At 48.0% G+C, this 11,918-nt stretch overlaps 1 protein-coding gene and 1 long non-coding RNA gene across 10 annotated transcripts in view; one reads left to right on the plus strand and one right to left on the minus strand.

Annotated features, from left to right (window-relative positions):
• Nucleotides 1-11,918, minus strand: part of LOC144341060 (uncharacterized) — a 558,577-nt gene that overhangs the window by 542,882 nt on the left and 3,777 nt on the right. The gene's annotated exons all lie outside the window — the stretch shown is intronic.
• PDE6B (phosphodiesterase 6B) overlaps nucleotides 1-11,918 on the plus strand; it is a 43,454-nt gene that overhangs the window by 12,553 nt on the left and 18,983 nt on the right. For 2 of the 9 annotated variants that reach the window (XM_078002807.1, XM_078002805.1), the window contains exon 1: nucleotides 10,815-11,560. The exons of 6 other annotated variants lie outside the window; for them this stretch is intronic. The gene's annotated coding sequence lies outside the window, so the exon portion shown is untranslated. Of the gene's footprint in view, nucleotides 1-10,814; nucleotides 11,561-11,761; nucleotides 11,846-11,918 lie in introns of those variants that run through there. One more of the 9 variants, XM_078002806.1, reaches the window with a different exon arrangement.

The raw sequence follows: 11,918 nt of genomic DNA on the forward strand, positions 1-11,918 counted from the left end.
TGGGCAACACGGTGAAACCGTCTCTATTAAAATACAAAAAATTATCCAGACACGGTGGTGCATGCCTGCAGTCCCAGCTACTCGGGAGGCTGAGGCAGGAGAATTGCTTGAACCCAGGAGCTGGGTTCTCCTCCTCAGGTCCTCCTGCCCAGGACCTGCAGTGAGCTGAGATCGTACCACTGCACTCCAGCCTGGGCAACAGAACAAGACTCCATCTCAAAAAAAAAAAAGAGAGAGAGAGAAAAAAAAAAAAGGTGATGCTGAGACCAGGAGCAGTGGCTCCCTCTATAGGAAGGCTGAGGCGGGAGAATCACTTGAGGCCAGGAATTTGAGACCAACCTGGGCAATATAGCAAGACCCCATCTCTACAAAAACAGAAGAATGATTTGCAAATATTTTCTACCAGGATGTGGCTTGTCTTTTAATTCACTTTACACTGTATTTTGCAAAATAGTTTTAAATTTTATTATAATAAAGTCCAATTGGCCAGGCATGGTGGCTCATGCCTGTAATCCCAGCACTTTGGGAGGCCAAGGCAGGCCAATCACCTGATGTCAGGAGTTCGAGATCAGCCTGGCCAAGATGGTGAAACCCCATCTCTACTAAAAAAATATGAAAATTAGCTGGGCATGGTAGTGGGCACCTGTAATCCCACTTACTCAGGAGGCCGAGGCAGAAGAATCGCTTGAACCTGGGAGACGGAGGTTGCAGTGAGCTGAGATCACACCATTGCACTCCAGCCTGGATCACAGAGCGAGACTCCCATCTCGGAAAAAAAAAAAAAAAAATCCAACTTAGTATTTTTTTTCCTTCATGGATTGTATTTTGTGTTGTATCTAAAAACTCATCACTAAACCCAAGGTCACCTAGATTTTCTCTTGTTGTCTGCTAGAAGTCATATAGATTTGTATTTTACATTAGATGTGTGATTCATTTTCTGAAAGGTGTAAGGTCTGCATCTGGATTAATTTTTTGTGGTGGTGTTGTTGGCATGTGGAAGTCCAGTTGATCCAGCACCATGTGTTGAAAAAGGCCACCTTTTCTCCATTGTGTTGCTTTTGCTCTTTTGTCAAAGATCAGGTGGCTCTGTTGGTGTGAGTCTGTTCCTGAGACTCACACCATATGTGTTTATTTGTCCACGATACCAGACCGTAGACCGTCTTGATCACTGTAGGTTTAGAGTAAGTCTTGAAGTTGGGAATGTCAGCACTCTACTTTTCTTTCTTCTGCAGTATTGTGCCAGCTATTCTGGGTTTGTTGCGTTTCCACATAAACCTTAGAGTCAGTTTGTCAATATCCACAAAATAGCTTACTAGTAGTGTCATTGGGACTACATTAAATCTGTAGATCAAGTTGGGAAAAATTGCTGTCTTAGAAATAATGTATCTTCCAATTGATGAACACAGAATCTCTCTTCATTTATTCAGATCTTTGATTTCTTTCATCAGAATGTTGCAGTTTTTGCATACAAATCCATAATTTTATTAGATTTGTACCTAAGTATTTCATTTTCCCATGGTAAAGTAAGTGATATTGGGTTCTTAATTTCAAATTCCAATTGTTCATTGCTGTTATAAAGCAAAGCAATGGACCTCTGTATGTTAACTTTGTATCCTGGGCAGAGAAGAGGTGAGGGTGAGGCGGTCAGCGCAGGAGCCAGGCCAGGCTGGGCAGGGGGTCCCTGAGTGCCCGAGGCCTCACCTTCTCCTTGGTCATGTCCAGGGGGCCCACCAAGTACTGTCACAAGCACACCTTTAAAACCGAGGTCTGCTGGGCTGTGTGGCCGGGGCAGGCCAGCCAGGCATCCCAGCTCCTGGGGGACCCATGAGGCCCTGACCACAGCCCCACACAGAGCCATCAGAGACACACTTTTTTTTTTTTTCTGAGACAGAGTCTCACTCTGTCACCCAAGCTGGAGTGCAGTGGCACAATCTCGGCTCACTGCAACCTTTACCTCCCAGGTTCAAGCGATTCTCCTGCCTCAGGCTCCCAAGTAACTGAGACTACAGATGTGCATCACCACACCTGCCAAATTTTTGTATTTTTAGTAGAGACAGGATTTCACCATGTTGGCCAGGCTGGTCTCCAACTCCTGAGCTCAGGTGATCTGCCCACCTCGGCCTCCCAAAGTGCTGGAATTACAGGCATGAGCCACTGCACTGAGCCAGGAGTTTTTTATTGATTATTTGGTGTTTTTACCTAGACAATCATGTCATCTGCAAACGAAGATAGCTTTCTTCCCTCTCGGTCTATATACATTGTATTTCTTTTTCTTGTCTTACTGCACTAGCGAGGACTTCAAGTATAATGTTGGATGTGAGTGGTGAGAGGAGGGAAACATCTTTGCCTTATTCCCAATCTTAGGAGAAAGCATCCGCTTTCTCACCATTAAGAATGACATCGGCCGGGCGCGGTGGCTCAAGCCTGTAATCCCAGCACTTTGGGAGGCCGAGATGGGTGGATCACGAGGTCAGGAGATCGAGACCATCCTGGCTAACACAGTGAAACCCCGTCTCTACTAAAAAACACAAAAAACTAGCCAGGCGAGGTGGCGGGCGCCTGTAGTCCCAGCTACTCGGGAGGCTGAGGCAGGAGAATGGTGTGAACCCAGGAGGCGGAGCTTCCAGTGAGCTGAGATCCGGCCAGTGCACTGCAGCCTGGGCGACAGAGCCAGACTCCGCCTCAAAAAAAAAAAAAAAAAGAATGACATCGCCCAGCTAGGCATGGTGGCTCATGCCTGTAATCCCACCACTTTGGGAGACCGAGGTGGGTGGATCACCTGAGGTCGGGAGTTCGAGATCAGCCTGACCAACATGGAGAAACCCCCATCTCTACTAAAAATACAAAAAATTAGCCAGGCGTGGTGGCACATTTCTGTAAATTCAGCTACTCAGGAGGCTGAGGCAGGAGAATCGTTTGAACCTGGGAGGCGGAGGTTGCGGTGAGCCACGATTGTGCCATCACACTCCAGCCTGAGCAACAAGAGTGAAACTCCATCTGAAAAATAAAACAAAACAAAAAAAAGAATGACATTGTCCAGCGCGGTGGCTCATGCCTGTAATCCCAGCACTCTGGGCGGCTAAAGCAGGCAGATAGCTTGAGCCCAGGAGCTTGAGACAAGCCTGGGCAACATGGTCAAACACCATCTCCACAAAAATTGCAAAAATGTTAGCCAGGCATGGTGGTGTGTGCCAGCAGTCCCAGCAACTCACCACTGCGCTCCAACCTGGGCAACAGACACTGTCTCAAAAAAAGAAAAGAAAAGAAAAGAAAAAAAGAATGCCTTTAGCTCTAGGATTTTTGTTGAATTTTTAAAATCTAGTTGAGGAAGTTCCCTCTATTTCTAGTTTGCTAATTGTTTTTATTCTGAATGAATGTTGGATTTTTCAAATTTTTTTCTGCATTGATTGATAACATCATGTGTTTTTTGAACAAATTTTGAACAAGCTTTGCATAATTAGAATAAATGCCACCTGGTTATATAGTGTAATTATTATTTTCATACATTGTTAAATTGGTCTTGCCATGTTTTGTTAAGAATTTTGGCATCTATAGGCCGGGCACGGTGGCTCAAGCCTGTAATCCCAGCACTTTGGGAGGTTGAGGTGGGCAGATCACAAGGTCAAGAGATCGAGAGCATCCTGGCCAACATAGTGAAACCCTGTCTCTAGTAAAAATACAAAACTTAGCTGGGCGAGGTGGCAGGTGCCTGTAGTCCCAGCTACTCGGGAGGCTGAGGCAGGAGAATCACTTGAACCCGGAAGGTGGAGGTTGCAGTGAGCCAAGGTCACGCCACTGCACTCCAGCCTGACGACAGAATGAGATTCTATCTCAAAAAAAGGAAAAAAAAAGAATTTTTGCATCTATATTCGTGAACTACATTGGTCTGTAGTTTTTCTTTCTTATAATGTCTTTATCTGGTTTTGCTATTAGGATAATTTTGACCTCATCGAATAAATTAGAAGTGCTCCCTCTGCTTCTATTTTTGGAAGAGATTGTAGTGAATTGACATAATATCTTTCCTCAATGATTGGTCAGATTCACCAGTGAAACCATTAGGGACTGGTGCTTTCTTTTTGGATGATTATTAATTATTGATTCAATTTCTTTAATACTCAGAGGACTCTTCAGATTCTTCTAATTCTCCTGGTGTGAGTCTTGGTAGTTTGTGTCTTTCTAGTGATCAGTCTATTTCATCTCAGTTAAAATCAAATTTTGAGGCATAGAGTTGTCATAATTATTATTTATTTTCTTCTGCTTGCTTTAGGCTTGATTTGAAGTTCTTTTTCTAGTTTCTTAAGCTTTGAGTATTGATTTAGATCTTTCTTCCTTTTTATTGTGTGCACTGCTTTCCCTGCACCTGACAAATTCTGATAGGTTGTGTATTTTTACTCTTATTTAGTTCAAAATCTATTTTTTTTTTTTTTGACGGAGTCTCGCTCTGTCACCAGGCTGGAGTGCAGTGGCGCAATCTTGGCTCACTGCAACCTCTGCCTCCTGGGTTCACGCCATTCTCCTGCCTCAGCCTCCCGAGTAACTGGGACTACAGGCGCCCGCCACCACGCCCAGCTAATTTTTGTATTTTTAGTAGAGATGGGGTTTCACTGTGTTAGCCAGGTTGGTCTCGATCTCCTGACCTCATGATCCACCTGCCTTGGCCTCCAGAAGCGCTGGGATCACAGGCGTGAGCCACCGCGCCTGGCCGAGTTCAAACCCTTTTAAAAGGTCTCTTGAGACTCTGGCCCATCTGTTATTTAGAAGTGTGTTGTTAAATCCATTTTAAAGTTTTCAGCTGTATTTCTGTTATTGATTTCTAATTTAATTGCACTATAAGAACATATTTTTCATTATTTTTATTTTCAAAATTTTGTTAAGATGTATTTTATGGCCTAGAATGTGGTTTATCTTGCTGTATGCTCCATGTGACCTTGAGAAGAATGTGTATTGCGCTGTTGGTGGATAACATAATTTGTAGATGTCAATTATGTCCAGTCGAACAACGGTGTTGTTTATTATTTTTTATTTTTATCTTTTTTTTTTTTGAGACTGATTCTTTCTCTGTCGCTCAGGCTGGAGTGCAATGGTGCGATCTCAGCTCACTGCAACCTCCACCTTGTGATTCAGGTGATTCTCCTGCCTCAGCCTCCTGAGTAGCTGGGATTACAGGCACGTGCCACCACACCCACCTACTTCTTATATTTTTAAGTAGAGATGGAGTTTCACCATGTTGCCCAGGTTGGTCCCATGTTGCCCAGATTGGTCCCAAACTCCCAGCCTCAGGTGATCCACCCACCTCAGCCTCCCAAAGTGCTGGGATGACAGACGTGAGCCACCGCGCCTGGCCAACGGTGTTGTTTAGTTCAGCAATGTTCTTACTGAGCCTCTGCCTGCTGGATGTGCTCATTCTGATAGAGGGTAGTAAGTCTCCAACAGTAGTGGAGGATGTGCCTCTCCTTACAGCTTTATCAGCTTTTGTTTCATGTGTTTTGATGCTTTGTTATTAGATGTATGAACATGAATGATTTTTATGTCTTCATAGAGAAACAACCCCTTTATCATGTTGTGATGCCCCTTCTACCAATCATTTTCCTTGTTCTAAAGTACTCTTTGTCTAAATTAATATAGCTACCCCAGTGTCCTTGGATTCATTTTAGCATAGGATATATTTCTTCATTCCTTACTTTTAAACTATGTGTGTCTTTATACTTAAAGTGGGTTTTTTACAGACAACATATATATATAGGGTCAGGTCTTAGTTCTTTTTATCCACTCTGAAAATCTGTCAAGTGGTGTATTTAGGCTATTCACACTTAAAGTGATTATTGATATAGTTGGATTAATATATATACCATATTCTTAACTGTTTTCTCTGCATTGCACTTAGTCTTCATTATTATCATCCCCTCTTTTTTCTGCCTTCTCTGGTTTTAATCGAGCATCTTATCCCATACTCTCTCCTCTCTTAGCTTATCAGTTATACTTGTTTTTCTTTTTCTTTTTCTTTCTTTCTTTTTTTTTTTTTTTGAGACAGAGTTTCGCTCTTTTTGCCCAGGCTGGAGTGCAGTGGCGCAATCTCAGCTCACTGCAACCTCCGCCTCCCAGGTTCAAGTGATTCTTCTGCCTCAGCCTCCCGAGTAGCTGGGATTATAGGCATGTACCACCACCCCGGCTAATTTTGTATTTTTAGTAGAGACAGGGTTTCTCCATGTTGGTCAGGCTGGTCTTGAACTCCCGACCTCAGGTGATCCACCTGCCTCAGCCTCCCAAAGTGCTGGGATTACAGGCGTAAGCCACTGCGCCTGGCTATACTTGTTTTTCTAAAAAAAATTTAGCATTTCCCCAGAATTTGCAATAATCATTTATGACTACTCTAAGCCCTCTTCCAAATAGCATTATACTGCTTCACTAGAGTGCAGCTATCTCACAGCAATGTACCTACAATTTCTCACTTCCACACTTACAAAATTTCTGTCATTTATTTTACTCATCCATGTGCTATAATCATGTAATATACTGTTACTATTATTACTTTGAACAAATAGTTATTAGAGAAATTAAGAAAAAGAAAATATGTTACTTTCCTGTCATTTATTTGTCTTCTGCTGCTGTTCCTTTTTTCACGCATATCCGAGTTTCTGATCTATCTCATTCTTCCTGTTTCCAAGGAACTTCTTTGAACATTTTCTGCAGGGCCAGACCACTGGTAACACATTCCTCAGTTTCTGTTTATCTGAGAAAGTCTTTATTTCTCCTTCACTTCTGAAGGAGAACTTTACTGGATATAGAATTATAAGTTAGCACATTTTTCTTCTCAACACTTCCAATACTTCACTCCACTCTCCTCTCGCTCGCATCGTTTCTGATGAGCTGTTTCCAACGTCTGCTTCCACTCTTGGTCAGATGTTCCCCCACCCCCAGCTTCCCTCGAGGTTTTCAGGTTGGTTTTGTGCAGTTTGAATATGATGTGCCTTAGGATCCGTTTTTTGACATTTGTCTTTTTTCACAGTCACTGAGCATCCTAGACGTGCGGTTTGGTGTCTGTCAATAATGTGGGCAAATCTCAGCCATTATTACTCCCACCATGTCTTCCCCTTCCCTCTTTCGGCTCCTCCCGGCACCCGCCGCCCTCCGGCACCTTCTGTATCTGTCTCTCTGCTCTGCTGCCTCCGCTCGTGGTTCCCTCTGCATTTCTCCTTCAGACACGCGCAGCCTCCAGACGGGCCACAGTGCTCTGCATTTCCGCCTGGCATCTCCTGTGCTCCAGCAGCCTTGTCCTTCCAGAGCGTCCATCTCTTTGCTTATGTTACCGTCTGCTCTCATGTGCTGCCTCCTTTTTCTAGTAGCGCCATTAGCATATTGATCATCGTAATTTTACTTTTTTTTTTTTTTTTTTTTTTGAGACATTGTCTTGCTCTGTGGCCCTGGCTGGAGTGCAGTGGCAGCATCTTGGCTCACTGCAGTCTCCGCCTCCTGGGTTCTAGTGATTCTCCTGCCTCAGCCTCCTGAGTAGCTGGGATGACAGGCACCCACCACCACGGCCCAGCTAATTTTTGTATTTTTAGTAGAGATGGGTTGTCACCATGTTGTCCAGGCTGGTCTTGATCTCCTGACTTCAGTTGAACTGCCCACCTCGGCCTCCCAAAGTGCTAGAATTACAGGCGTGCGCCACCTTGCCCAGCCTGATCATAGTAATTTTAAATTCCCAGTCTGATAATTCCCAACTTCGTGTCACATCTGAGTCTGGTTCTGAGCTTGCTTTGTCTTTATGGACTGTTGCTTTTTCTCGCCTTTTAGTGTGACTTGTAATTTTTGGCCAAAGCAGGAACTGGGGCAAATCAGCCTTGAGTGTGGGATTTGGGGTCCATCTGGCCCGGAACTGGGCTGTATTGAACATTGGCTGCAGCTGAGGGTGCCAGCAGCTTCCGCGCCCTTGCTTGTGGTTTGCTTTTGCTCCCGTATCAGCTTGAGCTGCCATAACAAAATACCACACACCAAGCGCCTTAGACAGCAGGCATTCGCTTCTGACACTTCTGGAGGAGGCGAAGTTCCAGATGAAGGTGCTGACCAGTTCTGTTTCTGGCGAGGGCTCTCTCCCTGGCTTGCTGTGTCCTCGTCCCATAAGGGCACCAATCCTCTCGTGGGGGCCCCACGCTCGTGACCTCACCTAACCCTAATCATCCCCCAGGGCCCCACCTCCACTCACCGTCACATCTGGGGTGAGGGCTTCACAGATGCACGGGGGGAGGGGCACGTAATCTGGTCCACAGCAGGGACCACCCAGCAACAGACCTCAGTTTTAAAAGTGTGGCTCTGGCCAGGTGTGATGGCTCACGCCTGTAATCCCAGCACTTTGGGAGGCTAAGGAGGGCAGATCACCTGAGGTCAGGAGTTCGAGACCAGCCTGGCCAAAATGGTGAAATCGCGTCTCTACTAAAACATACAAAAAATTATCTGGGCATGGTGGTGTGGGCCTGTAACACCAGCTACTCAGGACACTGAGGCAGGAAAATTGCTTGAACCCAGGAGGCAGAGGTCGCAGTGAGCCGAGATCATGCCACTGCACTCTAGCCTGGGCAACAAGAGCAAAACTGCGTCAAGGAAGGAAGGAAGGAAGGAAGGAAGATCCAAGAGTCAGGCATGTTTGCCCATTCTGCTGTCTGGTCACCCCAGCTCTAAACCAGGCAATAAGTGAATTGCCAACACCTAGGAAACCCCTTGTTTCCAGCCTCTCAGCCTGCAGGCGTGTGGAGACCAGCTCAAGGTTCTAACACATGACCTTGTGTCTCCATGCGAGACTTTTGATTTTGCACCAGACGTTGCCCAATCCTAGGAAAAGCTGTTTCTGGGCCTTCCCCTCCGAACGGCATTTTTAGGCATCCTGACTTGCAGGAGGCACAGGCCTGCCTCACAGCTCTTTTTGAAAATAGAAGTTTGTGATGAGCAAAGATTGGCCCCCGAGGTCCACCCAATGCCTGCACTTCGTCTGCCTCCTCCTTGAGCTGTGGAAGGAAAGCTGGTCACTGGGATTAAAGCAGCCTCCGAGCATTCACCCCTCCCTCTGTCCAGGGCCGTCACCTGGACAATCAGGAACTACCTTCTGTCCCAGGCACCCTCCGGACTGGAGGCCCCTGCCGCTCCCTTTCTGAAAAGCCTCTCGGACATTCCCATCAGAGCCAGTAGAAGCCACAGGGAAGCCACGGGTTAGGCCCTGCGGAGTTCAGGTTTCTGTCTGACCTGTCAGGACAGCTGCCAGTTGGGCTTAGTGGAGCAATTCCCACGTCCCAGCCATCTGAGCTGCAGCAAAGCTGCATGAAGGGCCTGTGGGTGCAGGGCTGTGGCTCCCACCTCCCTGCCGGCCACGCGTCAGGACCCAATGGCTCGCTGCAAGGGCAGAGGATGTGCCTCGACTCTTGCATCCTGTGAGCAAGCAGAGCCATTCAGAAGTGAGAGGCAGCCAGGAGGAGCGGGCATGGTCTGTGCACACCCGGCAGTGGCGGGAGCCTGTTGAGCTGGCCAACTTCGTGACTCAGGGCCCCGCCATGATGCGCTAGATGGAGCTGTGGGGAGAGACACCCTAGCACAGCAACCCGTCTGCTGTAGCGAAGCCCCGAGCACAGGCAACAGTGACCCACAGTGAGGGGCGGGGTGGCTGGGCCTAGATGTCTATCACCTTCCCTTTTAATATAACTTTCTAGTTTATAGGTTACATGATTTAATTGTAAAAATGGCTATGTTTAACAACTGGCTCTCAGAATTCCTGAGGATTCAACAACTAGCTCAGAATCTCACCGTGAGTGAGAGGAAGCCCTCAGCCCTGATGCCAGGACACACAGTAGATCTGGCGGTGTCAAGGCCCTGGGCCCGGCAGGGAAACGTCTCCAGAAACAAGGCTCCTGAGCCGCAGGCCCCAGGGCTATGAAGAGCCATCTCCATTCAGCAGGCCCCGGGGCTATGAAGAGCAGCCTAGCCTTGCTGTTTGCACCTGCTGTTTTCCTAAGTCCTGTTCTGGACCCACTAACTCCAGTTGGACTAAACTGACTTCTGCACACATGCACGGGACCAAAGCCCCTGGCCAGTGCAGGGACACAGAGGGCGGGACATACTCAGATAAGGGCTGGGAAGCCTGGGAGCTTCTGCTGAGGGTGGCACCAGCAGCAGTTCCACGACCGTGACTGCAGCCAGGGAGGCTCAATGACGGTGACTGCGGCCAGGGCGGCTCCGGGACCAAAACTGCGGCCAGGGCGGCTCCAGGACCGTGACTGTGGCCAGGGCAGGAGAGTGCGGAGGCCACTGAGGAGGGTCCACGCCCATCGGTGAGGCAGGAGTCAGTGTAGGCTGCAGACCGGGCGGAGATTGGAAGGCAGGGGTCAGGGTCACTGGAGAAACATGGCTCAGGAAAGGCTTCAGGGAGAAAAAGGTGTCAGACACCGTGTGGAGAGAGGCTGGTGCTTGAGGGCTGCTGGGGGGCCGGGCCTCAGCAGGGAGGGAGGGAGGGGCTCTGGAAACAGCAGAGCTGGCACTGAGGACGTCACCAGGGAAGAACAGTGACGTGCATGGACCTGGAGGATGCCGTTGGCCGAAAGAAGCAAGGATCTCACTCACGTGTGGGATCCAAAAACCCTGAATTCATGGAAACAGCGAGTGGAAAGGGGGTTGCAGGAGGCCGGGGCAGGAAGAGAGAAAGCAGAGACATTGGTCAAAGGGTGCAAAGTGTTCGTTAGCTGGAGCCGTGGGCTTCAAGGTCAGCCGCGCTGCATGGCGGCCACCGCTGCTATTAATCACAGTACACAGGGTGCTCGGTAAGTGCGGTTTGCTTCCGAGGATTTATTAGGTGGGAAAAGTTTTAAGTTAAAAGAACAATAAGAATGTAAAACAATACAGTAGAACAGCCATTTTCATGGCATTGCATTGCACTGGGTGCTGAGTCATCGGAGATGGTTTAAGGTGTGGGGGGCGTGTGCAACCTCTGTGCAAACTCTAGACCATTTCCTATCTGGGACTTGAGCATCCTCGGATTTTGATATCAGAGCGGCGTCCTGGAACCAGTTTCCCTGAGGATACCAAGGGATGACTGTGTCATATACCAAATTGCTAGAAAATCGATTTGCAATGTTCTCACCACAAAAAAATAAGTTGGTGAGGTGATGGATATGTTGATTAGCTTAATTGAATCTTTCTGCAACAAATACATAGATCAGAACATCACACCAAACCCCGTAACACATAAACCCCATAAATACACACAATTATTCAACCGAATATAAACTAAAATCAGTAAAATCAATGTATTGGGAAATAAAGCTACGAACGTCTCACTGCCCTTGGCAACAGGAGAGCCTGGTCCTGTTCCCACCATGAGCTGAGTGCCAGGGGGTGGAACTTCAGAGGGCCTGGTGGGGAGAGAGCCGGGCTAGGACGCCGCAGCGGAGGAGAGGGAGCTGGCACCACGCGGTAGGAGACCCAGCAGCTGCCGCGAGTGTGAGAAGGCGGGGCCTGGAGGGGCCTGGGTCTGGACCTTGACCAAGGAGGCAGAGAAAGGTGGACCCAGGAGGGCCCTGGGGTGAGTCTGAGCCTGGCGGCAGCGTTAACCCAGCAGCCAGGGGCCCGTGCGGTGGGACGTCCTGCGCAGGGTCTGGCCAGGACCTCGTGGAGTGCGTCAGCAACGCTTCACTCTCAGACACTTAGCGGAAGCCACAGGAGGCCCCACATCCAGAAACCACGGCCGGATGTTCTCAAAGCCCAGCTCGCCACAGGCGGTTCTGCAGCAGCCGGGAGGAAGAAGGGCTGGTCGGATGTCTGCCTCTGTAGGTCCAAGCGGCGGATTCCACTTTCCACTCATCCACTTGTGAGTGATGAGGGGATGTTTGCCTCTGAAGGTCAAAGCAGCAGATTCCACTTTCCGCTTGTCCACTCGTGAG

This window comes from Macaca mulatta, chromosome 5, assembly GCF_049350105.2.
Source record: "Macaca mulatta isolate MMU2019108-1 chromosome 5, T2T-MMU8v2.0, whole genome shotgun sequence".
Lineage (NCBI taxonomy): Eukaryota > Metazoa > Chordata > Mammalia > Primates > Cercopithecidae > Macaca > Macaca mulatta.